Raw genomic sequence first — 26485 nt, forward strand, 5'->3', positions numbered from 1 at the left:
GAGCCCTGAATGGAGACCCATGTTTTGGGCTCTGTACTCCGGAGTCTGCGTAGGATTCTGTCCCTCTCCCTCTCCTTATGCCCCTCCCCTCGCTCATGTGCATGCTCTCTCTTGCTCTCTCTCTCTCAAATAAATAAATAAATAATATCTTTAAAAAAAAGAAAAGTAGAAGGTATCAACTAAATAAGGTGGGGCCATTTTCTGAGTTTAAGAGAATGGAGAGGAGGTTTTTGGTTTTGAACATGTCAACTTTGAGACACCCATTACATCTATAAGTGTAAATGCCCGGAAGACAATTGAGAGAGGTCACTGCTAGAGATTTAAGTTTGGAAACTATCAGCAAATGAGTAGTTTGGCAAGCTGCGGACTGGAGGAGATCATGTAGCAGGAAAGCATAGACAGAGAAGACAGTGGGTCCCTTACATTTGGGGCACTCCTTCATTCAACGATACGGTGAAGGAGAACAATCCAGCAAAAGACACTGACATGGAACAAGGAAAAAGGTAGGAGGAAAATCAGGAAAGAGTGGTTTCACTAAAGCAGAGAAGGGAAGTGTTTCAAAAATGAGGTCATTTGTCCTGAATGCTTCTGAGAGGTCACGTAAGGCCAAAACCTTGAAGGAACTATTGGATGAGACAACATGGAGACCATTGCTGATGTTGACAAAAGCAACCTCAGTGGTATGGGGGGACAGAGTACAAATCAGGGAAGATTAAGGATAGACTTTGACACGAGAAGGATGGTAGAGAAAGCAGTTAAGTAAAACCGTTGTGCACTGGTGCAGAGGTATGATGGGGAGGTGGGGTGAAGGGGAGAAATTACACCATCGTTGTAAGATGATGGCAATGATGTTGTAGAGAAGGAGAAATCGCTGGTGCCGGACAGTGAGAATGATCACAGAAGAGAAATCTCAATTGCCAAGTGGAGGCGAGGTTCAGTACACAAGTTTGGGTGTTGCCCTTGGACAGAAGCAGGCACCCTTCTTCCAAGGTGACAGAGGGAGACTGAGAGTGTGGGCGTTGATACAGGAGGATGAGAAGTCTTGGGGAGACAGATGAGTTCAACTCTAATAACCTTTCTTTTTCAGTGAATCATGGGGCAGGTCATGGAGGCCGAGGAGATGGGGAATCAAAAACACTGGGGATGGAGAGCTGAGGAGAGCCCATCTGAGGAGCAGATTAAAGGTTTTTCCTCATCTGTTCTCATTATTTATTTATAAATAAAACCAACAATGTGTTCAGAATCTAAATACCTGCCAGGTCTTTCTCATATAGTCTATCTAATGACCCCAATCCCAGTCTAAAAGGGCAGATGTTGTCTCCACTTCCCAGAAATGCGGGCTCAGGTTGACTAAATAACAGTAAGACCTTGTCTTTCTTCAAAGTCTTGCTTTTTGAAGCCTTACTACCAAGTGAGAATGCTGGCAAGGTCAGTGTTACCGACTCATTCACCAATTCACCGCAGCAGGCATTTCCGACTACCTACTATGTGTTAGGTTTCAGACTCCCAGGGCACACTTTATACCTCCTGCGACACCTCCCTTGCACCTGTTTCTAGTCACTCTCCATGACGAGTCCAGGCTGGAGAAGCACAGCGGTGACGAAGCTACCGCCCCCGTTTCAGAGAGCACAAGCCAATGAGCAGACAGAAGGGTGTGTTACTACCATAGTGAGCCCAGGGAGTGGTGGACACGGCCTTGCAGGGCTCAGTGAACGTTCCCACAGGAGAGACAGCCAAGCTCCAGGACCTGTGGCTACTTTGGCTCCCTGTCTCCACTTCCATGCAGCCCATATATGGCGGCTGTGCGCCAACCTTCATTGGTCTTCCGCACGGGAGCCCCCGCTCCACCCTCCAGGGAGTCACTGCCCTAAAAAGCTAACTCCAATCATCGCTCCTTAACCCAGAAGACCCTTTCTTCCCAATTCCCATATGGCTTCCTTCTCTTTGCTCTTCGGGACTCAGTTCAGCTGTTACATTTTGCTAGGACGTCTTGCCTTGCCGATTGTATCCCCCCAAAACACGCACACCCACTCTTCTCCCCTGCACCACTGAGCTCCTGCAGGACTCATTACTACCTCTGCCTAAACCTGAACACATGGCAGGGAAATTCTTTGATCTCCACCTCCTTCACTGTACTGCCAATTGCCTGATACTGGAGATGGGTCTTGGGAATTACTCAGAATCATACCCAGCATACTGTAGGAGCTCCATATATGTTTATGAAATAAAGAAGAAATGAACAAATCAATAAACAATGCTTATTGTTCTTCCAAACTTGCTTTGCGCTCTTAGCCTCCAGCCCTTTGAATATGCTATTCCATCTACTGGAGTACTCTTTTCCCTTCTCATCTTTTGCCAAATCCACTTGGCACACTCTCATTCTTCCCAAGACTCAGAAAGTTTGCAATGCGCCGATACAAAGACTTCTCAGCGAAACCGGTCTCTTAAAGCAAGTATCACCTTATTATAAACTATCCCTGGATCATTTTGTTTGGGATCCTTGGAGAAAGTGGGCTTTATTAGAGTGGTTTTGAACACTGAATTTCAGTTCTATTGGGCTACTGTTGCAGAAGTTTAGATGTGCATTCCAGAAGGTCAAGGATCTTTTAAGTGTCAGTACATACTTCCCTTCCCCCACCAATCACTCCCTTGAGAATATTCTATTTTACAAAGCATTTTTTTTTTAAACAAACCTACACTTCTGGACCAATTCATCTGCAATTTGCTATACTTCACAGGGCTCAAAGCCCCCGCGTGCCTAAACTACTAGGAAAGATTTCTGGACACGTCAATAAAAGTGTCCTAATGAACAACAGCTGCAAAGAACATGTCTTTAAATAAATTGATTCCAAATTTCCCTGCATGTTTCTGTGATTTTCCTTTTTTAAATGGGCACCACTGACTTTAAACTTGGCTATCTAAAAAAAGGCTGAAGGAAAAATATCATATATTGTTTCAAAAAATGTTCATTGTCTTGCTTTTCTTCACCATTCTTTGTTTGAAGAGGTTAATGTGCGTTCACACCGATTACCTCACTTCTGCTGGTAATAGCTCTTTGGAGCAAATGGAGGCAAGTTATATATCTTCCCCATTTTGAATTTGGTACAGAAAGTTTACAGACTTGTCCAGATTGGGGATCAGGATTAAAACTCAGATCTCCTGATCTCGAGGACTATGTTCAGACCCTGGGCTCCATTGTTTCTTAAAACAAAACCAAACATACCCTTCCCACCAGCAGAGAACATGTATGATGAAAATGTTTCAGCTCCAAGAACTTCGCATTTAACATATATGAATAGAACTTGGTTCAAAGTTTGTGTTCAATTATAAAATGAAATGAGATCTGAATTTTTTCCTCCAAGGAGTAAACCTTACAATTTATTAATACTCAAAAAACCTTGTATATCAATTACTTACCATCTGAAATTGTATTCAAGCTTCCAATTATATTTAAACTTTTTTAAAAAATGAACTTATTTTGCTAATCATCAGTAAATAAAGTAGTGGTACTTGGAAGAGGATTGTGGCAGATACTTCCATTATGGGTTTGAGCAGCATGGCAGATGGTCATTTTTTTTTTTTTTTTTTTTTACACAGGAGGCTAGAAATCAAAATTTGGCTCTACGACCACATGACTTCCCCCTCTGATCTACTACTCTGGACATCGGGGTTTCCTGTGGTTTGTGTTCAATCAGCAATGTTAAGGTAGTAAATATTTCACCATTCAGGTCCCCTCTTATTCTTGCTGAATGGAAGGGGAGAGAGCATGGGAGATTCCTACCTTGAAAATTCTCCTTCTGTCACCTCACACGTGTTGCCCTTGCCATTTGAAAAAGTAGTTTGTGACACTGTTTTGCTAGAGCGAAGACGAATGCATAGTAGTGGGAGGTAGGATGGAGGGAGGGAAGGTTGAATTAGGACCCAGAAATTGTTGAATAGAACAAAATGAAAAGCTGTTCCCAATTTGAAAAGTGAGTTGACGTCTGTTACTCTGGTATGCAGTAAAACATGTTTTTCATCTAGGCCATAATAAAAGCTACAAGCATTTTACACTGTGCATTAAGAGCTGCATCTTTCAGGGAACATCTTTTCATTTAGAGCACGTACAAAGTTCTCTATTTGATGACACTTTTGAAAGTTTTATTTTTACGGTAGATGAAATATCCTCCAGTCCTGGCAAATCCTAAATGAATTGACAAAAACACCTTTGCAGAAATGACTGTGAGGACGGTATTGTATTGCCATTGTATTTTTTTCATACATTTCTATAAAATTTCTGTTCAAGCTGAGTGTGGGCCTGGACGACAGCATCAGGAGAACGTTAATAGAGGAGCAAGCTTCCATGACGTGCAAATGAACCAAAGCACCCCTAGGCTTAGGTGGATGAAGAGTCTGAGGTGACAGCGAAAGGGAGGTAAGGGCAAGGAGATCATTCTTGATATCGTCTATGAATTCGGGAAAAAAATGTCTCTGTGTTAAGCACGAGGTCAATTGGAAAAGGGACCTGGGGAGCCATCCCATCACAGACTTGCACAATTCCTGAAGGGTCCATTCACGTATATTACATAAATGGTACCCCTTAGGGTTGTACAAATGCAGTGTCCCTGTTGAGAAGAATGACAAAAATTTTAAACATCTGTTGTGTGGAATAAGAAAGACAAATGTCTAGGGACATTTCTTTGCTTTGTCTCTGATATTACTTACTTTTAAAATTCCTTCTTAGTCACTTTCTCTGGCAATTCGTTCTTCACCTGTCTCCCTCCATCCCCTAGCTTTATTGAAGTATAATTGGTACCTATTGCTTAAATACTGGTGTTCTCCTGGATGCCTAAGAGATTTACTTCTCTTCCATCCTGTACATTCTTTCTACATAATCTCATCCACATGCACAATTTTAACTACTACCTGTATATTGATGATTTAAAATATTTATCTCTGGACTTGCCTCTCCAGGAAGCTTCAGTTCTGTGTATTCACCTGCCTCATGAATATTCTCTGGGTCTTATCCTCAGTATTTCCTAAATTAAATTAATGATCAATCCAATTATCCTGCTCTTCTTTCTGTACTCCCCAGTAAATTGCCCCATTGTCAGATTAGTGTAGTCTGGAGCCCTAGACTAAAATCTTGGGAGTTATCCTGATCTGTTTCCTGCCCTGTACTCTGTGCTCTGAATATCTGACCAGCAGTCAGGTCTAGGAAATTCCTCATGACCGTGACTTCTTCACACGTTTGGCCGTCACCTTGGTTCAGGCGTGCGTTATGTCTTGCCTCATCTGTTAAACTGCCTGGGGTTCTCCAATCTATTTATGATTTATACATTTATACATAGAAGCATTTTGTTCTTAATGGCTGGCACATAGCTGACATTCAGTCATTGTTGTTCGAACCAATGACTAAATTAATGATGTTTGTATTGAGTGCTGTGCTTTTGATGATTCCATAACCAAGAATATTTGACAATTAGATAACATTCTTTCAACATGTGTTTACTGAGCACCTGAGTAAATATACTTCCTCTTGACTCTCCATGTGTTACATGCCTCATTGTAGAGGATGAAGAAGTTTATAAAAATATACGTTTCATGTGAAATACAGAATTCATGTTAAGAATACAAAATGGAAAAAAACTAGAATAATGACTAATAAAAACAATAATTTGAATCAAAAATGAAATGTTTTGTATGAATAGGACCAAAGCAATCCAGAGATAAGAGGTTCTCGAGGTTTAAAGTAGCCAGGCAGCTCTGTGGAGGAGGCTGAACTAAAGAAAAGATAGGATTTTTAGATGAGTGGTAGCAGGAATGGTAGGGTACTTCGCAGGAGACTCAGGAGACTCTCTTGAGCGGGAGTATGAAGACAGCCAGGATTGATGTCTGGCACTGTTAGGAACTGGGGCAGTGGCAACATGTGTGTTGAGATGATAAAATTAACAGTGTGTTGATATTTTTGGGAGAGACAAGCATCGTATAGTAAAAGAGCTCTGGTACTGGACAAATTTGGCTTCAAACTCGAGCCCATTATTTGTTAACCAGGTGACTGAAAGAAAAAACTACTCAACCTTTCTGAGATTTTATTTTCTTATCTGTAAAATGAGGATAATAACATCCATGCTGCAGTATTTCATGGGGATTAAATGTGAAGATATAAAGAAGTCATCTCCTAAGATACTTGTCATCTGACAAGTCATCTGAGCTCCATCAAAGGCCTGGCCCAATAGGAATATTATAGCTCCTGGGCGTGGAGGTTCCAAGGCCACCAGATCTTAGGCAAATGTTATTTGAATAAAGGTCAAGCTCTTGTTATAATATGATACTGACAGTTCTCATGGTGGATTTGAATAGAGTGCATACTTGAGCTGCTTCTTTCTCAAAGCGCAGAATCCTAGACTGTTAGAGGTCACCAAGTCCAGCCAATAGGGACTCTCCTTTCAGCCGGTGTAGTTTTGCTAATCCCTGCTCACTGCTCCATGAGGTGGGTATACAAAGGGTTCCGCAGCTCACCCAAGTTTGGAAACCATTGATCTGGCCCAACTCCATCCTTGTATTGAGGCATAAATCAAGATCTATGTCAAATTTATTATGTTTTTACAAGTAATTACAAATGGCATTTACAAATTACCTCTTAGTCTATAATCTTCAAGTTAAGACTGATTTCATGCACATGGGCACATACATATAATGGTGTTCTAAACAGTTAAAATTTTCCATGAAAAATGCTATTCTAATCAAAGTTGTGTCGACTATAGTGTTTTTAATGCACTAAAAGATTTGGTTGCTTCAAGAAAACCTATACTGAACATTCTATCAAGTAAAGAATTCTTCTTTTAAATTAAGTAATTTATCAGGTCAGAATTTTAATGTTTACATTTTTTTTAGAATTCAGATGTTTTTCTTTTTATCTAAAAAAACACTGGGAAAGAAGCTTTGCCTATTTGAGTATGCTTCCAACTCATGGCAAAGTGAAATTTGTTTTTCTCACAAGTACTTGGTCTAAAGGAAATTTTATAAGCCTTTAATTGGAATTAAATTTAAAAAAGATTATTAAGTAAAAAAGATTTTGTAGCCTAAAAGGAAGGGTGGCATGGTGTAAAGAAAATGGGCCTTGAATTTTCACAAAACTGCATTGAAATTCCAGCTTGGTATTTTAAAGTTTTGGGGCCTTGGGTGACCTTTCTTTTCATCTGTCTCTTTTTATGAGGTAAGTACTACTACCCCATATGCTAAAGAGGACACTGACATGTCTAAGGATTCTATAACTTTCCCAAAGTTGCAAGTTTAAATTCATATAAAATATTAAACAGATGGTTACTAGCTGAGTAATTTTGACCCTATTAATTATCTTCTATCAAATGCGGATGAAATACCCACATTCTTTAAGTTTAAAATAAGACATGAAAAGTACCTGTAAGAATGCCTGACACATAATAGGAGCATGATAAATATATACTGTCTTATTCCCGCATTAGAATAAATGCCAACAGGATGCTATTTTTGCAGTGGCAGTCACTGAACATGTTATTTCTGATAGAGGCTCTGGCACTTAACATAAAAGCGCGGCGAAGTCAAGGAAAATCATAATAATAACTCAATGGCACAGGGAGAAGAAGAGAGTCTCAGAGCCTCAACATTTTTTTTTTAAGATTTTATGTATTTATTAACAGAGAGGGAGAGAGAGAGATAGAATGAGCAGCATGGAGGGGCAGAGGGAGAGGGAGAGGCAGACTCCCTGCTGAGCAGGGAACCTGATGTGGGGCTCCATCCCAGGACCCCGAGATCATGACCTGAGCTGAAGGCAGAGGCTAAAGCAACTGAGCCACCCAGGTGCCCCTCAGAGCCTCCACTTTTGAAAATGCCTCCAAGCCATTCACATACAGCCTCCTTGACACCAGGATCTCTTTTACCCACAGGGAGGGTAACTTAGCTCTCAGCACGACATCAGAGGGTGCTTCTTCTTTGAGTTTTTTGCCAGCCAGCGGTGTATTGCCTATCAGCTCCAAATTCAGCCACCATTGTCTCTTTTGTGAAAATATGGAGAAATACCTTTTCTCTTACTATCCAGCATAATGTAAATCTTTGTCAGACATTGCGGGAAGAAGGAGTCGCCCCTGGTTCTAGTGTGCTCTCTCAGCAGACTCCTGCATCAGGCCCAGCCCTGTCAGTACACCCTTTTCCTCTTTCCCCTGTGCCTGGGCTTTGTGGCACAGAGATTTGCCAGTCCCGGGCTCTTGGAATATGCGCCACTCCTCCAGCTCCTGACTCCAGCAGCCTGAAGTGCACCAGCAACCAGCGGCAGTCAGCAGCCTACCGGCTTCCCAAGTGATCCCCTCCAGCGATTTTATAGCACAGCGCCTCCAGCAAGTCGCTTTCCCTGGAGAGCAGATTGGAATGCCCCACAGAAACTTCTCTGCCACCCTGTGAGCCAGGACCATGCTCTTCAGCCAGTACCTGATCTCAGCCCTGGGATTATGGATGGGAGGCTCTTCCTTTGAGTTCTACAGGTAATGGTTGCTCCTTATATCTGCTATCCCTGTATTCTTTAGAGTTCTCTTTATTTCTTATGAGCTAATTCTTCATTACTTCAATCCCCTATTATAGCTATTAGGTTCCATTAGATTTTCTCTACTCAAATTACTGTGTGGTTCCTGTCTTGTGAGTGGACCCTGACTGATGGAAGCTCTCACGTTTGCCATTACGTAAATAATGTTTAAAGTGGTCTCATGACCAAGGTGCTGGGGTGGCTCAGTCTGTTGAGTGTCTGACTCTTAATTTTGGCTCAGGTCATGATCTCAAGGTTGTGAGATTGAGCCCTGCACTGGGCTCTGCACTAGGCATGGAGCCTGCTTAAGATTCTCTTTCTCTCTCTCCCCCTAAGAGAGGTCTCAGGACCAAATCCTAGGCTGGTAGAAAACACTTTAGGCTCAAAGCAAATCCTTAAAGCAAGTTAGCTAATCCTAGATATTACTAGCAGTTTCTATGACCCCCTCAATCCACTGACTTTCTAGCTTCTTGGGGAAAAGGAGAGAATTGAAGTCTGTTTCTCAGGATGATTAGAATGTTCTTTGCCTAGTTTATGTTTCAACACTAACTTAGCTTGATCTGCTTCCTTGGTTTTTTGTTTATTTGTTTTTAAGATTTATCCATCCATTTGAGAGAGAGAGAGAGAGAGCGTGGTGGGGAAGTTTAGAGGGAGAGAGAGAATCTCAAGCAGACTCCCCGCTGACCCCCCCACTCCCCTATACAGGGCTTGATCCCATGACCCTGAGATCATGACTTGAGCCGAAATCAAGAGTCAGACTCCCAACTGATTGAGCCACCCAGGTGCCCAGATCTGCTTCTTTGTTAAAAGGGAGGAAGTTAGCAGGAAACACTAAACAAAAACTCAGTGGCCTAAGGGTATTAAGGCACCCTCTCTGGGCTCTGTAATTCCAGCTGGCCCCATGTCTTTTGGCTACTGAGAATATCTGGCTTTGCATTTCAGTAAAATGTTGAAATTAAATTACTTTTAGCTAATCTTAAGGTTGGAAAATTTTGTCATACCAAGTGAGTAAATCATTGTAAAATGCTCTAAGTACCTCCTAGTTTTCATTTCTGTGGCACTGAAATAATCCATATAGGTTTTCCTGGCTCTTCCAGGAGTGAATACGCCAATGTACTCTGATTAAATCATTGGGAAATGTAAGGAAAATCCCTTCTTTTGGAAATAAGTTTATTGGAGCAGATTCTCATCATAAGAGATCTATAGGGATTTTATATTTAGAAAAACAAAGCAAAAAAAAATTGTTTCATTCTCTAAGTTGTAAGTCCATCATCCTATGTAGTCTCAAGGAATGATTAAATAGAAAATACAGAAACGTATGATTTTCCAGATAAAAACTTGATAGGGCAGGATAGAACAAGAGCTGAGCCTTCTGTTTCTAAATATGCACTTCAGTGTAAAATATTGAGTCACTATTGGAGGAATATGTATGGTAACTCAATTAGGGTGATTACTATTTATTTGATAGTGATATTTTCTCTTTCAATTGGAGGATTGGAGTATAATTTAAACTTTGGAAAGTTTAAATTCCAGTTCCTCTATCATTATATGACCTGTTTCCTTCCAAAATAGTTTTAATTAGAAAATTTCTAAAATTCATCATATAATATCTAGGTTTTTCCCTGTGCCCATCCCATTCTCTCAATGCAAGATTGGATCTGCTTTGGAAAAAAAAAGGGGGGGTTCTTTCAGTCCACATTACCACTAATAAGAACATTTTTAAATAATATAAAGCCAGCACAGCTAAATTTCAGTGTGAGGACTATTTAGTGCAAGAACCCAGGTTTGCAGTCTTGAGCAGGATCCAGCAAGTTATTGAGTTATTTTAAAAATGTTAAATTATATTGAGTATCTTCTGCTTATGAAGGTACAAATGTGCATAAAGCATTTTTAGAAAGATTTAAATTTGAAGTAATGATTTTTTTAAGTTTAAGTGCTTAAAAGGATAAACCCTTAGCTACTGCTTTTTAAGTATTTACTCACATAAGTCCTTTATATATATGACCTAACTAAATATGATTTCTATTTTACCAGTTTAGAAATTGAGGCTCAGAGAGGTTAAATTTCCCAAAAAGCATATAGCTGGTAAGTGGTAAGAATGATATTTGACACAGAAATATCTAAAAAATAGGCACATACCCACTATCCCACATTGCTTTTTTCCTTTTTTAGTTTTTTCATTCCATGGCCAACATGGTTCCTTTAGGACCATAGTGATTGATTCTGTACTTTGGGGAAGCTTGCTTTCTCTTGAGGAAGGTATTTAAATTTTAAAGCAATGAAATTAGAATGGAAAGAGTTCAGGGATGCCTGGGTGGCTCAGTTGTTTAAGTGTCTGACTCTTGATTTTGGCTCAGGTCATGATCATCAAGGTCATGGGACTGAGCCCCACTTTGGGCTCCACACTCAGCAGAGTCTGCTTGTTCCTCTTCCTCTGCTCCTCCCCTTCTCTCTCTCTCTCTCTTCCTCCCTACCTCTAAAGTAAACATATAAATAAAATCTTTAAAAAATAGCAAGAGTTTTAATTACCCACTCCCTCAGTCTCTCTCTCTCTCTCTCTCTCTCTCTCTCTCTCTCTCCTTTTTTTTTTAGCTTATTTTTCAATTAGCTTTTCCAGTTTGGTAATCACACAGATGCGTAGTCTATACTAGAAAAATCTGACAAATCTCTCATTTCCAGTTCATCATTTTAAAAAGTTAATACATGCTTTCATTTTATGTTAAAAAATATTCCCGTTTCAAGATATATTGACTTTTCTAATGTAGCTTTGAGCCCTTCTTGAAACAGTCATTGCCTGGAAGCCTTAAGAAGTTTTAATGCAACTTCCAAATGGGTCTCACCCTACTAGGGAGTAGTTTTGGCACTGGGAGAATTTGGCTCAGCAGATTTCAGCAGAGTCCCAGCTCAGGAAGTCAATTAGCTTGGAAAGACGAAACATCTGAAAATGTAAATTATTAGTTCAGTTGCAACTCTATGTGTTACATGTGTAGAAATGCAAAAACACATTTGTTCAAAAGATTTATCGTGAGCTGCCACATTGGACAGTATGAACACTTAGATATGCTTACATAAACACATGAGTCACCTTTTATAAAATACAACTTTCCATGTAAGCAAGCTATTGATGAATGTGGAGTCTAAGACATTTTCTCTTTGGCTGTTGTAAAATTTTCTACAAATGATAAGAAAGAACATCTTTAAATGCAATAAGTTCAAGAAAATAACTTGTCACCGAGGGGAGGGAAGCCAAGGGGTCTCAACATCCCTCACTCCCATGTCCTAATGCAAGCGTGTTTGCCAGAAAGCTTTCACTGTCTGAGGTGAGTCAAGGGTCTTGAGAGCTGCCTCCAGTTTAGAAAAAGAAAGGCACAGCCTCCTCCTGATGGCTTCTGAGGTTGGCACTGTTTAAATATCTTTTATCTTAGAATTTGGAGATTTTTTTTCCCCCTAAATCAGAATAGATAATGAGATGCAAAGTAGCTGGTGTTTTGGGAATGTCCACTCTGTGGGTCTTATTCCAGGTGACTCATGTTTCTGCCTCTTTCAAAACAAGCTATTAGCTGTACGTATTAGCTGAATTAAGAAAGACGGGAAAATTTTGTTGTTTTTCAAAATCTTTAATCTATGGTTTTTTCTGGAACTAAAGACTGTCCAACAAATATCACTCAAATCCTGATATCAATTGCAGCTTAAACGAAATGCTCTCCGGCCCCACCCTAACCTCTAACCCCTGAAAGTAATTCCTTAACAGTTCTCTCCTCCCCCAAATTCCGCCCCCCCTCGCTTCTTGGTTGCCTTTCTATTCTCTATTTAGGATATATTTGCATTTGAGCATACTAGTTTGTAATTATTTGCCATTTTATCTGCGCCTCTCCCCTACTGGGCTATGAGGTCCCCAAAGGCATGGACTTTGTCTTAATACATTTTTAAAAAGCCAATCCCTAGTACTGGGATTGCCACAGAGATGGTACTTAATAAGGATCAGTGGAATATTGAAAACTTGAATTAATTAACTAATTAAGCACCTAATAATAATGTTAGGATAATTTATGATACTAATTTGATGATTCTAAACTTCTTTTAGAGTTGAGAATTCTGGATTTTGTGTGGGTAGAATATTTCTAATAAAGATTATCTTCAGGCTAAATGCAATTACCTTTTCAGGGGCGCCTGGGTGGCTCAGTTGGTTAAGCGTCTGCCTTTGGCTCAGGTCATGATCCCCGAGTCCTGGGATCGAGCCCCACATGGGGCTCCTTGCTTCACGGGGAGCCTGCTTCTCCCTCTCCCTCTGCCACTCCTCCTGCTTATGCTCTCTCTCTCTTTGTGTCTAATAAATAAATACAATCTTTTAAAAAAATAAATAAATGCAATTACCTTTTCAAACAGACAGTTCTGGACTTAATGATGGTCCAACTTAGTAACTTTTGGCTTTACAGTGAAAGCTATACACATTCAGGAGAAATCTTACTTCAAATTTTGAATTCGGATCTTTTCCTGGACTGGAGATACTGGGTGTGATCCTCTCTTGCGATCCTGGGTGGTGGCAGCGGCCAGGTGGTGGTGGCTCCTATCAGTCACATGATCACGAGGGCGAACGACAGACACACTTACCAATCATTCTGCCCCCATACAACTGTTCTGTCCTTCACTTTCAGCACAGTTTTCAATAAATGACATGGGATAATCGACACGATATCATAAGTGAGACATTATATTAGATGATTTTGCCCAGCTATAGCCTAATAGAAGTGTTATGAGCACAGTTAAGTCAGTGCTAGGCTAAGCTATTATGTTCAGTAGGTTAGGTAAAGGCATTTTTTTTACTGGTTTATTTTCAACTTATGATGGGTTTATCCAGACATAACCCCATACGGGAAGATCTGTATTATCATTTTTTTCGAATAAAATTTGACTCACTGTAAATGCTATGACAACATATAATAAGATTTTTTTAAATAGAGAAAAAGTCACATAATTCAACATCCTAACAGCATTTCTACTAATATCCTTATGAGATATATTCTTGAATTTTTGTCATAAAAATATTTCTATTGAATTACTGCAGACACAAATAACTATAACCATAATTAAATAAATGGTGAGAAAAATGCTGAGCAGTAATTGATAACATTGCCAGAATTGTCCTTTACCATATGGAAAATAGCAGTTAAATGTTGACCTTAGTTGATATATGTGTACTTAATATACATTATTAGGAACATCTTAGTTTTTTTTAAAGCATTGTATTTTTTCCCATTCTAAAAGAAAGGAATTCATCATTGAAAATGTGAAATGTGACAAAGTAGTATGAAAGAAACCAGAAGACACAGAAATGAGTAAGCATACAGACAGAGACAATTACTATTAATGTTGGATAAATTTTCTCCCATACTTTATATACTTTTAAATAAAAATTGGTATTGAATGTAAAACAAAATTCTTTTTGTCAGTTAACATTAAATACTGAACCTTTTTACTATATCACTAAAGATTCTTAGAAAAAACTATGGTTTCATACTATTTTATTATTTAAAGATATTTGTAGTTTTACTGCCCTTCTAGTTTAGACTATTTTAGATCTGAGCTTTTACTATACATAATTAGTTTTGTAATCCATCTTTCATTCTATATAAAACCTTGAATGGATTTGTGACTATTTCCATTAACTGTGTACTCAGGAACAATTTTTTTGAGAGATTTTTATTTATTTATTTGAGAGAGAGAGCATGAGTGGGGTGAAGGGAAGAGGTAGAAGCAGACTCCCCAATAAGCAGGGAGCCTGATGCGGGGCTCGATCCCAGGACTCTGGGATCATGACCTGAGCTGAAGGTAGATGCTTAACGGACTGAGCCACCCAGGTGCCCCTACTCAGGAACAATTTTAATGTTCATGCTACATATCACCAAATTCATCTCAAGACTATGGAGAAAAGCCTGCATTCCCATCAGTGAGAGCATTTCATTTTCTTGTATTTTTACCAATATTAAATATTATGATATATATTATTATGATATACAGGGCTTCTTTTTTAGATTTTTAGTTTACAGATATAAAAATATACATAGTATTTTCTTGTAATTAAAAAAAATACTTCTGTAACTATGGTTGCAAATAGACTCTTGTTCTCCATATTGCTTATTTGATCTTCTCTGTTGTTTTCTCTAAAAATTAGTTTACTAAGAAAGTGCATGACATGGCTAAAAAAATTATGCATACTAGAAAATGTATACATAAAAAGAAAACATCTCCCTTTACTATCCTACCATCACTTTTCTTTCTTTTCAGAGGTTATCACTATTAATGGTTTCTCAAATATTTTTCCAAAAAAGGTAATATAGCTGTATATTTATGCTATAAATATTTTATCACGATAAATAAAATGAAATGAATATATGTATATGGTGCAGTTTATATAAAATGCACGTATATGTAAATTTTAGAAAAAAATAGCAGTTCTATATGACTGACTTGTAGGAGTAGCTATGATATATTGTCAAGTAGAAAAAGTAATTGGCTGACTAATATGTATAATATAATCGTATTTTAATAAAAAACAATCAAGAATACTTTAATGTATCTATAAATATTAGGGTGGTAAAGGATTGAAATGTGTTGCATTTGTGTATATATAACATCATTTGTTTCAACAACAACTAATTACTATCATAATTTTAATAAAAACTAAATACAGAAAATGTAAAAAATTAATTTGGTAAGGCCATATTACATATTACAGTAAGAGCTGTAAACCACTGCCTTTCACATTTGGTGAAGGTATTTTCCCAGTTTGAATTATATCTTTTAATTGTGTGTGGTATAGAATTTATTTAATATAATTATATGTATTACATATATTATTATCTTAAATATATATTATTATCGGAAGTTACTTCTATTATGTTACTTCTATTATTATGTATTATATTAATATATATAATACCACACACACTTGCACAACACACACATATATATACATATCTTTTTGCATTAACCATTGCCATGTTATCTATGACATTCAAGATTTTTTGGTTTCTTTAAAATGGAACGAGAAATTAAAAGCACCTGTACAATGACTTAAGTGAAGAACTCCTATGATTATTCCTCTTGTGCTGAGATAATTGTAGTTCTCACCCAGATTCAGTCTCATTTTTTCAATATTCATGCTCTCCTCAAACTGACAATAGGCCTAGACCGTATGATTTGCATTGGCCAATGGCACCATAAGCAGCAAACACGTGAACAGACTTGAAAGGGCACATCTTCTGGATGCTTTTGGCACCTTGCAGCCTCATGTAACAGCGTGGGGGCTAGCACATGGAGGATAAAAGACCAAGACCATGTGGAGAGAGGCTCCAGTTATCTGGACTGTCTTCAGTCAACCAAATGGCTGATTGCTGCCACATAAACAAGCCCACCCAAGATCAGTCAACCTGATCAGGTCTTTTTTTTTTTTTTTTACCCAAATTTTCCCTTTATTCATTCAAAGGATACTGTCCAAAATTAGCTTAGTGAGAGCCTGGTATGCTGACAAATCACACATTTCAGAAATTTGATTGTGGGAAAAATCCACCTTCTTGAGATTTTGGGGTGGCTTGATATTGAAGAATGTCGTCAGTTTATTGTGAGAAGCATTAAGTTCTAGAAGGTAAGGCATACAACTCTCACAAGACAGATCTTCAATTTTATTTACTGAAAGATCCAACTTCTGTGGGTGAACATATTCACAGAGAATGCTAATGTCAATTAAATCACAACCGATAAAGCTAGATTGAGATAGACCTGCTCAGTCCCGGAGTCTGAGCGCCCCAACTGGTGAAGGGCATTGGCCACGACCTCCTCTCTCAGGACCCCATCAAATTCCTCCTCCAAATTCAGCATCTCGGACTCTGAGGACTCTTTGGATTCCACTTCGCTCTTGTCTTCACACTCCTCTCCGTCAGCGTCCGACTCCCGAGAGCTGCTGGAGCAGGTAGGAGGAGGCTTCACGGAAAGTACCTTTTGGTCTCTGCCCCAGGGGAAAAGAAGACCAGCAAGACTGACGCGCTTTAATTTAATTAGTGCTTAGAGGACCCCAGGAATATGAGTCAGAGAAATGCTACTTAGTCCAAATCAAATTATCAACTTGCAGAATAATTAGCTAAGTAATTGGTTGTTGTTGTAAGGTATAACATTTTTGTTGGTTTATTATACAGGGAAATTTAAATGATACACTTCCCCAAAACACACACACACACACACACACACACACACACACAACACACACACATTCTCTTAGACATTTGCCTCTTAGATACTGAACTCAACCAAAGTTTTTTCGGTAACTCTCTTTTATCTAGTTTTCATAAAAACAACAATTTTCCTTTTTCAATGATATTTTATCATTTTATATAACCTTTAATTACATTATTTAAGTGTAATAGCAAGTACAACTACCATAAGCAGGTTTGAGAAGAGAAACAACAGATACGTGGTAATCATAGAACTCAATGGAGAACAGAAGTATAGGATGAACTACAGAGTGTGAGCATCCATCATATTGTTGGCATCAGTACATAGATGTATCCTGGACTATATTGGCCTTTAGGAGGTCTATCAGGCTGGGACAGCATTTCCTTTCTACCTTCACTATATTGCTGACTTTTTAAAATCTTAAAGTCATTATCTCCCTTGCTCTGACCAGGGAATGGGTTTTCTTAATGACTTCAAGATGATCAGGATCCCATTCATAATATAGTTAAATCAATATGCACTTATACATGTAAATATAATGTTAAAATATTAAATTAAAAATTTGAGAGATACATAATCTTCCTGTATTCCAAAACATTTAACACCATGGTTAATTAAATTATTATTACTCATAATAAGAAGACAATTGCATTGAAACTTCTTAATATATCCTGAAATAAAAATATCCATAATCCTAAATACTGAACAGAATCAACCCAAGGAATTCTGTTAAGTCACTTTATTTATATTTGTGAGAACACAAACTATAAAGCTGCTATAACAAACAATACCAAAATGTCAGTGACTCAAAATAATAGAAGTATTTTTCTTAACGATGTGGAATAATCTAATGTTTGTTGGCCATAGTTTCTGTTCCATGGAGTCATTTTGCGACCCAGATATCTTCCATCTTAAGGAACTGCAACCATCCACACTTGGTCTCTAAAGTCCCCAGGAGAAAAGAAGTAGGAGAGAGGGTTTTGTGAAGCTCTTGACTGTCTCAATCTGGAAGTGACACATGCCACTTGTACTCACGTTCTATGGTCAAACACTAGTACTGGGGCCTGACCTTTCCTAAATTAGAGCCAGAAAATGTGATTTAGCTGGGTGTCCAGAAGGGGAAACAAGATTGGTGACCATCCATCCAGTTTCTGTCCTTTTTTTTTTTTTCATTCCACAAACTTGAGTATATCAAATTTGTGTTCAAATTGAATGGAGAATTGAAACAAAGGATTGAAATCAGTAGCAAAGGAGTGGTTCTCACAGAAGTTAAAGTGGCCTGGGGATATGGATGCAGCATATGATCTTATCTTCAATCTCGTGCTTTAAGATATTTGAACATATTGATGGCCTTCTCTAGAGTTCAGATTCCTTTTTATACTGGAAGTAAGGAATTAATCAATTTCCAATTTTAAAGAGAGATAGGCGAATTGTTCTAGGAATGCTCTGGAATGATGTCGGTGACTGGGAAAGGACTAAGACAGGACCTCGGTTTGGCTCTGTGACCCTCCAGATCACTTTCTCACATATCTCCTGACACTCTGGGCAAAAATTCAATATTCTGGTTTATTAACAACAGATTTTTTTCCTTTCTGTTCATATTTCTTCCCAACTTCAAAGTCATAAAGGAAGAGACTTATAAGCATGAGCTATATATATAAAATATGTTCCTAATTTTATTCCTTCAGCATCCACACAATGTCTATTTGTGAGTCTGTTTAATTTATGTGGCTTTTATTGAGAATCTACTTTGTGACAAGCTCTATATTGAGACATGAGAATACAGATAAATAAGCTTTAAAGAAGTTAGGGCCAAATCCATCTATTCATTCACTGAACAAAGATTTAATGAGCTTCTACTTATGAATCAGGCACTGCTCTTATGAATCTGGTCAGGGGAGACAGTTCATCAAATAAATACATCAATCACATTGGAGAGTAAAAAGTGCTATGAAGGAAAACAAAAGCAAAACGGTGATGGGAGGCTAATTGGATTAGGTGAAAGATCTCACTGGTACTTGAATTAAAAGAGGAAGACACCCCTGCCAAGTTCAATAGCCAGAGGGATCGTTCCATTAAGAAAATAATCAGGAATGGGTTAAGTAAGTTCAAGAAAGAAAGGAAGCCAGAGAAGCTGGACGTGTATGGTTAAGGGAAGCTGGGCAAATGGATGCTTCAAGGAGGAGGAAGGTTCTCTCCCTCACCTAATCACTGTTCCCTATCCTCTTACCAAGGTTCCCATGGAGACCGGAATGCTCCTGGCTAAAGCTGGGTAAGCATTTGTCAGACTATATTAGTTTGCTAGGGTTGTATGGTTGTTAATTCTATGTGTCAACTTGATGGGGCTAAGGGATGTACAGATAGCTGGTCAAATGATTATTTTCAGGTCTGTGTCTGTAAAAGTGTCTCAGAAAGAGATGCACATTTGAATCAGTAGACTGAGTAGAGAAGATTGCTCTCACCATCACTAGTGGGTATCATTCAGTCTGTTGAGAGCCTGAATACAACAAAACTGTAGAGGAAGAGAGAATTCACTCTCTCTGCTTGAGCTGAGGCACCCATCTTCTCCTGCCCTAAGACATGGGCACTCATGGTTCTCAGGCTTTCAGACTCAGACCAGAACTTACGCCATCAGCCCTTACCCCCTACCCTCCCATTCTCAGACTTTAGACATAGACTGAATCATACCACTGGCTTTTCCCATTCTCCAGCTTGTAGGTGGCAGATCATGGGACTACTTAGGCTTTAAAATCATGTGAGCCGATTCCTATAATAAATCTCCTCTTATCTGTCTATCTCATATGAGTTCTCCCTGTGTCCTCACATAGTCATCCTACTGTGTGTGTTCTCTGTGCCATAATCTCCTCTTCTTGGAAGGACGCCAGCCGTAGAGGATTATGGAGTATGCATAGAGTGTCATTTTACATGAATTTCCTTGTTAAAGGCCCTCTCTCCAAATACGGTCATATTCTGAGGTATGGGATATTAGGATTTCTATATAAGAATTTGGTGGGGAAGGGCACAGTTCATCCATAACACATACTTTAAATAAAATGTGTCCATTGAAAGCGGGTGATTTATTTTCTATTGTAATACATAACATTTAGGTAAGTGTTGGGTCATCAGGGCATCGTAGGCTATGAGACGAAGTATGAGACAAAATGGGAAACCACTGGGAGTTTGTCATATGATTTTTTTTTAAGATCATTCAGTTTATTGTGTAGAGAATGAATTCTCTGACTACATCAAGAAGTGTAGGTGACTTGGATTAGGATCATAACAGAGGCGATGGTATGAGATGCTTAGATTCAGGATCTATTTTGAGGTAAAAACCAGCAGAACTAGCTGATGGATTAGATGTAAAGAAAGTAGGGGGGGAAAGAGGAATCAAGTAGGACACAAATAGTTTATGCCACCGTGAAGTTAATGGATCCCGGCATGGGCCAGCTATGTGGTCTCTAAGAAGTAACTTTATCTCTATGAGTCTCCATCTCCTCATTTGTAAAATGGAGCTAATATTATTTCCTCCATAAAGTAGTCACAAGGATTGAATTACATAATGCCTGTAAAATACCTCTCAAGTGCCTGGCATGCAGTAGGTAGTCAGTGGATGGTATTGTCAAGTGTCAGCCCTTCCAAGATGAGGAAGATGTGTTCACAGACCAGTGAAGCAATATCTCTTTAACATGTCTAACTGACAAAAACTGATGAGAAGTGCTCTCCCCATGTAATAAAAAAAGGAAAATCAATGTGGACCAGGATTAGAAAACCTCTCCTGGCAGGGTGATTGTTGGGGTGAATGTGGAAGACTTGAGAAAAAACTCATTTCACTGAGGAAGAAGCCCTAATGTTTTAGCTGGCTTGCCCAAAGTCAGGGAAAAATAGTGTGTCCTACAGTGAGAATCCCAACTCTGCTACTCCCTAATAGACCTTGAACTTGTGAAGTAAGCTCTTTTGGCTATGATTGTCTTACAATTACAATGGAAGTTATACTAGTTGGTCTGTAACCTGGAGCCAGAAACTCAATGTTTAAAAAAATACCAGATCATTAATTTAAAAATTTCAATGTTACTTCATCAGATAATAAAGCAAAGTCTCAAATTAATGATTCTAAAGTAAATCATGCTTTAAAAATTAATGAATTTCTTAGAACATTGCTAATGATTCATTTAAAATTTTGAAAGATGTTTAAAAAGATCTAGAATAAGATCACCATATTAGTAGTCAACAAATATCACATCATTGCATCTAAAGGACTTTAGCTGCAGATTTAACTATTGTATAATAAATTATCTAGTCACCTGGAAACCATTGTTGGAAATGGTATAATATCAATCACAAATATTTAAGGAAACATAATAACGAAGTACTTAAATAAGGATCCAGAATTCTGAAAGAATTAAACTTAACCTACTGCACACATCACCCACCTAACTACTTTGTTACTTTGTCCCTTTGAAAATGATTTGATTTTAGCTTCCCTGACAACTCTTAAACTTAAGGGTCTGAGGGTTTGTCTACTCTCCCCAAGTGCTAACCTGGAGGGGGTCCCCTTTTCCTCACCTGCCCTTGGTCTGATGATCAAATCAGCCTCCAAAGGCAGCACTACAGCTTCTAAACTCCAAGTCCACACCAGGGGTCCCCCTCCATTCCCGTCTCCTTGGTCCCAGGCCAAGTGTGAGCTGGAGCTTCTAGGCACCAGGGTGAGGCAGAGACATGTAATATGAACCATCCTGGAGGTCAAGTCTTATTTTCCTCTGACTACATGCTTGCTGCTCCTCTGGAAAGTGCTTCAGGGAGGGCTTTCTCCCTCACCTAATCATTGCCCCCCACCTCTCTCAGCCCAGGTCCCCATGGAGACCTGAATGCTCCTGGCTGAAGCTGGGAAAGCATTTTTCACACCTTAAATAAAATGTGCAGATTGAGGGTGGAAGGATTATTTTCCATTACAATATGAAACATTCTGGCCTTTTTCCCAGAGTTTATAATAGCCCTTGGAAAAGGCCTCACCCCAAAAGTATAGTCCTAGAAACCAGCTAGAAATGAACTGGGAAGTCTGGACTATGGACTTGCTAAGGAGGGAGAGCCCATGCTGATGGGAAGGTTAGAGCACTGGCCTTGTTACTGCCTAGACCAGGACTGCAAAGAGCTGTTCATGGGTACAGACTCCATCTGTGCCTTTGTTCCTACCCTCAGAGCCCCCAGGGGTTGATATATTCACCGAGGTTCAACTTGAGGATCCTGGCGCTCTCAAAGACACTACACACAGCAATGCGAAAGGTCTCCATCCATTGGTCCTATCTCTTTAATTATCTTTGATACCAGTTAAAATTCAATTTCCCTATAGACTAACTGCAGTAATAAACCAAATCCCGGTGACTAACATTACACAGGTTTATTTCTTGCTTATCCCACAATGAGACAGTTGTGTGATGGGCGTCCTTCCACAACATGTTTAGGGACCCGGGATCCTTCCATCTTCCAGGGCCTTGGAGTCTTCCATCGGATCCTCTTCATTCTGTCTGAAAACCATTCTCTTGGAAGGACCTTGCAGGGGACTCTAGGAACCAAGTGTGGAAGTTTACACTTTACTACACCAACACACCTTTGGCCAGAACTGTCACATGGCTTATACTCCCACTTTTAAACAGTCCACAAAATTTCTATACCACCTGCCAAAGAAGGAGAGGGAACGCCTAGATCCTGGGGAGCACATTCCTTACCCTATCTTGCGGGAAATAGAAAAATCACTCTGGGTTGTCATCAATCCTGACACGTCCATAGGAATGAGGGGTATGAGGAAAGGGTGGGGTACAGGGAAGGGAGCCTTTGAGGGCAGGGGAGAGGTGAGGGAGTCACTGCTCCTTCTTGTCTTTCCTATTCCTGGTCATAAACTTAAAAAAAAAAAAAAAGGTATAGAATGAATGCATTACCCTGCATTGACCGTAAGGGAGAACATTTCTAGAGTCAGTCTTCTAGCAAGACAGAGTCTGACATCCTGTGAGCGGCATCCCATCACTTTTACCATATTCTATTGTTTGGAAACAAGTCACAGGTCCCACCCACACTCAAGAGGAGGACATTACATATGGCTGTGAATACCAGGGGGAGAGGAAACATGGAGGCATCCTTAAATTTTGTCCTCCATTGGAGCAGATGTCTAATTTAATAAGTAGATGGATGGCTGAGGAGGAAAAACCTCAAAGAAAGAAGCTTGCTGTAAAATAAAATGCACTTTGCTCTGAATCTTATTCTTATCACTTATAAAATGACAACGTGATACTCGCCTCATAGGACTGTCGGGCAATTTAAGATAGAAAATGTTGGTAAAATATCTAATAAAATGCCAGCAAAACAGGATGCAAGAAGCCTTCCTTTGTTTAATTTGTTGATGGCCTTGGCAAGTCATTTCCTCATGCTGTGGCTCAGTTGCCGCCTCTGTAAAGGAGCAATTCAGTTCCAGAAGACATTCTGGGGGTCACTGCCAACTTGAAAACTCACATCACAGGACAAAGCTGACTTGTACACATTCTCCCCATAAAAACAAGAACTTAAGAAAATAAACTGAAGACAAAAGATAAGGGAATTCCCTCTTCTCACTTAATCACGGACTTGAGGGCAATTAAAGTATTTCTTCTTGGTCATCCAGTTGGAGACATTTTGGAAGTTGGATATGAAAAGATTAGCCGTTTAAGATTGTGTATGAAATAATCAGAGATTAGATCATCTAGTTCATTTTATGGATTACTATCTTTCTATCTTTGGCTTATTTCTTTTTTTGAGTAGCTGTTAATAAAACACAAATCTCTTTAACCACAACAATGGCAACTCTAGCTCTGTTGAAAATTAGAGGAATTTCTAACTTCTTAAAAAAATCTAGAAATCTAGAAATAGAAGCTTACTTGCCTGGGTAATTTGCATCAATAGGAATCAGTTACTGTATTTCATTGGGGAGCAGCTGGGGGGAAAAACAACTCAGGACCAACTCACCACTTGGACTGATAACCGTGCTGGCAGGGGATGCTCTGCATTTGCTGGGCTCTCATCTATAAATTTCTCTCTATCCAACACTTTTCTGGGCTTCTCTTTATCACCCTCTGAAATTCCTGCTCTTTCCCCGGCTCTCCTCCTTGCCATCTGTGTTTGGCACACCCAGAAGAATCAAGGGGAATGCTAACAGAATTACCATTCAGCCTGAGATTGTTTCTCTTTATTCCTTTCTCAAAATGAGGTGTCTGAATGATTGGAATTTGTAGCCAACCCTCTGAACAGACTCTCCTGGGGGCTTGTTGTCTCTAACGAGGTCTCTATGAACATTTATTTGTAGGGGCATATTTAGGCATCTTGATTCCCATCACAATGCCTCAACTCTCTTAAATTGAAAATATACCTGTAACTTTGTCTTGAATTCTAAACGTCAAGCCCTTCTGGGGACTACCTTGGATAATCTCTGGGGCTGCAGGGGTAGGAGACATGCGCATGCTTGAGTGAGTGCTTCCTTAAATTCTGTGCCCCGGGTGCCTCACTCACCCACCAGACCCTAATCCTAGCCCTGCTAGATAACATAGGAAGATACCCACTGAGCGCTTCACTGAGCTAGATATAAAGATTGTATATTCATTTCCTAGGGTTGGCATAACAAATTCCCACAAAGTTGGTAGCTTAAAACAATAGAAATTTATTGTCTCATGGTTCTGGAGGCCAAAAGTCCAAAACCAAAGTGTCAGCAAGGCTGTGCTTCCTCCAATGGCTCTAGGAGAGAAGCCTTCCTTCTTTCTTCCAGCTTTTAGGTATCTTCTGGCTTCTGGTGTTCCTTGGTTTGTGGCAATGTAAGTCCAACCTCTGCTTCTGTTTTCACATGATCTTCCCTGTCTGTCTTCTCTTCTTTTTATGAAGACACTTGTCTTTGGATTTAGGGACCTCCCAGATGACCCACGACGATCACATCTTGAGACCCCTAATTTAATCACATCTGTAACACCTTTTTTACAAATAGAGTCATATTTACAAGTTGGGGGTGGACATATATTTTGGGGAGTCATCAGTCAACCCACAACAGATTGGAATCAAGAGGTTGAAATCCAGAAATTCAAACCATAAGATAATCTGAACAGAGTTATTTGTTCAACAAATCTTTGCTGTAGGGACAGAGTGCTTACTACTTACTCACCACTAGTTCCAAGGCAGACGAAGATAAACATGGCAAAGAGGAAACTGACATGGTTCTGTCGGGCACTTCCCCAAAACAATAGCAAAACAAACAAAAAAATATTCCTCCCTGTCTCTGACAAGGAACCTACAACCACTGGGAAAGACACAGATGATTATACAGCATGGTTTCGGGGAGGGAGTGCTAAAAGAGACACACAGCACTAGCTCTTAAGACTAGGGTGGCTAAAAGAGTTAAAGTAACTCAATCAAGTATTCAAGGAGTTCCAGCCTGTGAATTCCTTGGTACAATATTTTTTTTCCATTATTATCATTATTTTTAATTGAAATTCAGGTTAGTTAACATATAGTGTACTATAAGTTTCAGGGGAGAGTTTAGTGATTTTTAGTTTCCTAGAACACCCAGTACTCATTACATCAAGTACCCTCCTTAATGCCCATCACCCAATTACCCCACCACCACCCAACAATATTTACTTTTAAAAATATTATTACTTAAGTCAAGAGGAGGGTTCAATTGAAGGAAAACCTATGACATAAAAGTACATTGGATATGGCAAAAAAAAAAAAATCACAAATGGCTGAAGTTGGTGAAGTCACACTCCAAAATCAATCTCAGCAACTCATCATTAAATACACGTACAAATTCTTCCCATTCTTAGAGATCCAGCTCAGGTTCACCTCTTCTCCAAAACTCTTCCAAACATAACTCTGAGTTCACGTGGCTTTCCCCAAATACTGCATTTCTAAGCCAGTTCCTTCTGACTGATCCTGTCTCAGAATGTGGCACCACTATCCGATTCTACAGCAAGTTTTGCAGGCTGGCAGGCTCTGCTGCTTAACGTACCCGATGCTGTCCACTTCACTATTAGCATCCAGCCCGGACAGCACAACTTCCTGCCTGAGGCATTCACACTCCCCCCGTTAGTTGCCTCCGTCTACCCTTATCTCTGCCACCCATTCTCTGCAAGGCAGTAACCGTGATCTCCACGCAGAAACGATGTCACTCCCGGGCTTCAATCTCTCCAGTGGCTTTCTGCTGCACCTGAGATAAAATGAAAAGTCCCTACCCTGGCTCCCTGGCTAAAGGGATTTTTTTTTTGGGGGGGGGGGATGGAGAGTAAGGCTAGGGGCAGGTTGCAGAGCCTGAGGTGGAGCTTGATCTCAGGACTCTGAGATCATGACCTGAGCCAAAATCAAGAGTGAGACACTTAACCGATTGAGCCACCCAGGGGCACCCCCCCCTTTTTTAGAGCCAAAAGGTCTTAATATGACCTCTCCTTTATGCACCTTTCTGAAGTAATCTTCCACTCTCTCTTCCTTGCAACCCAAACTCCAGTGACTTTATTTCTGTTTCTTGAAGAAGCAAAGCCAGGCCTTTGCCATATGACATTTGCACATGCTTTCCCTGCCTGAAAGCACTCTCCTGCCTATCTTTACAGGACTGTCCAAAAAGTCCTGGCTGGAGTGTCTCTTCCTTAGTGGGACTTCCTCTCTGATCACTCAGTTGATATGGCTCCATCTTCACTCACCCTCTGCTAAACCAGTCTG

The 26485-nt window shown here is 39.5% G+C and overlaps 1 long non-coding RNA gene across 1 annotated transcript in view; it reads left to right on the plus strand.

Annotated features, from left to right (window-relative positions):
• Positions 1 to 26485, plus strand: part of LOC141373551 (uncharacterized) — a 90180-nt gene that overhangs the window by 58722 nt on the left and 4973 nt on the right. The window contains exon 2 of the long non-coding RNA XR_012379631.1: positions 3598 to 3705. This is a non-coding gene — a long non-coding RNA (uncharacterized lncRNA). The remainder of the gene's footprint in view (positions 1 to 3597; positions 3706 to 26485) is intronic.

This window comes from Callorhinus ursinus, unplaced genomic scaffold (genome assembly GCF_003265705.2).
Source record: "Callorhinus ursinus isolate GAN/ISIS: 27379988/994484 unplaced genomic scaffold, GSC_fseal_2.0 scaffold10, whole genome shotgun sequence".
Classification (NCBI taxonomy): Eukaryota; Metazoa; Chordata; class Mammalia; order Carnivora; family Otariidae; genus Callorhinus; species Callorhinus ursinus.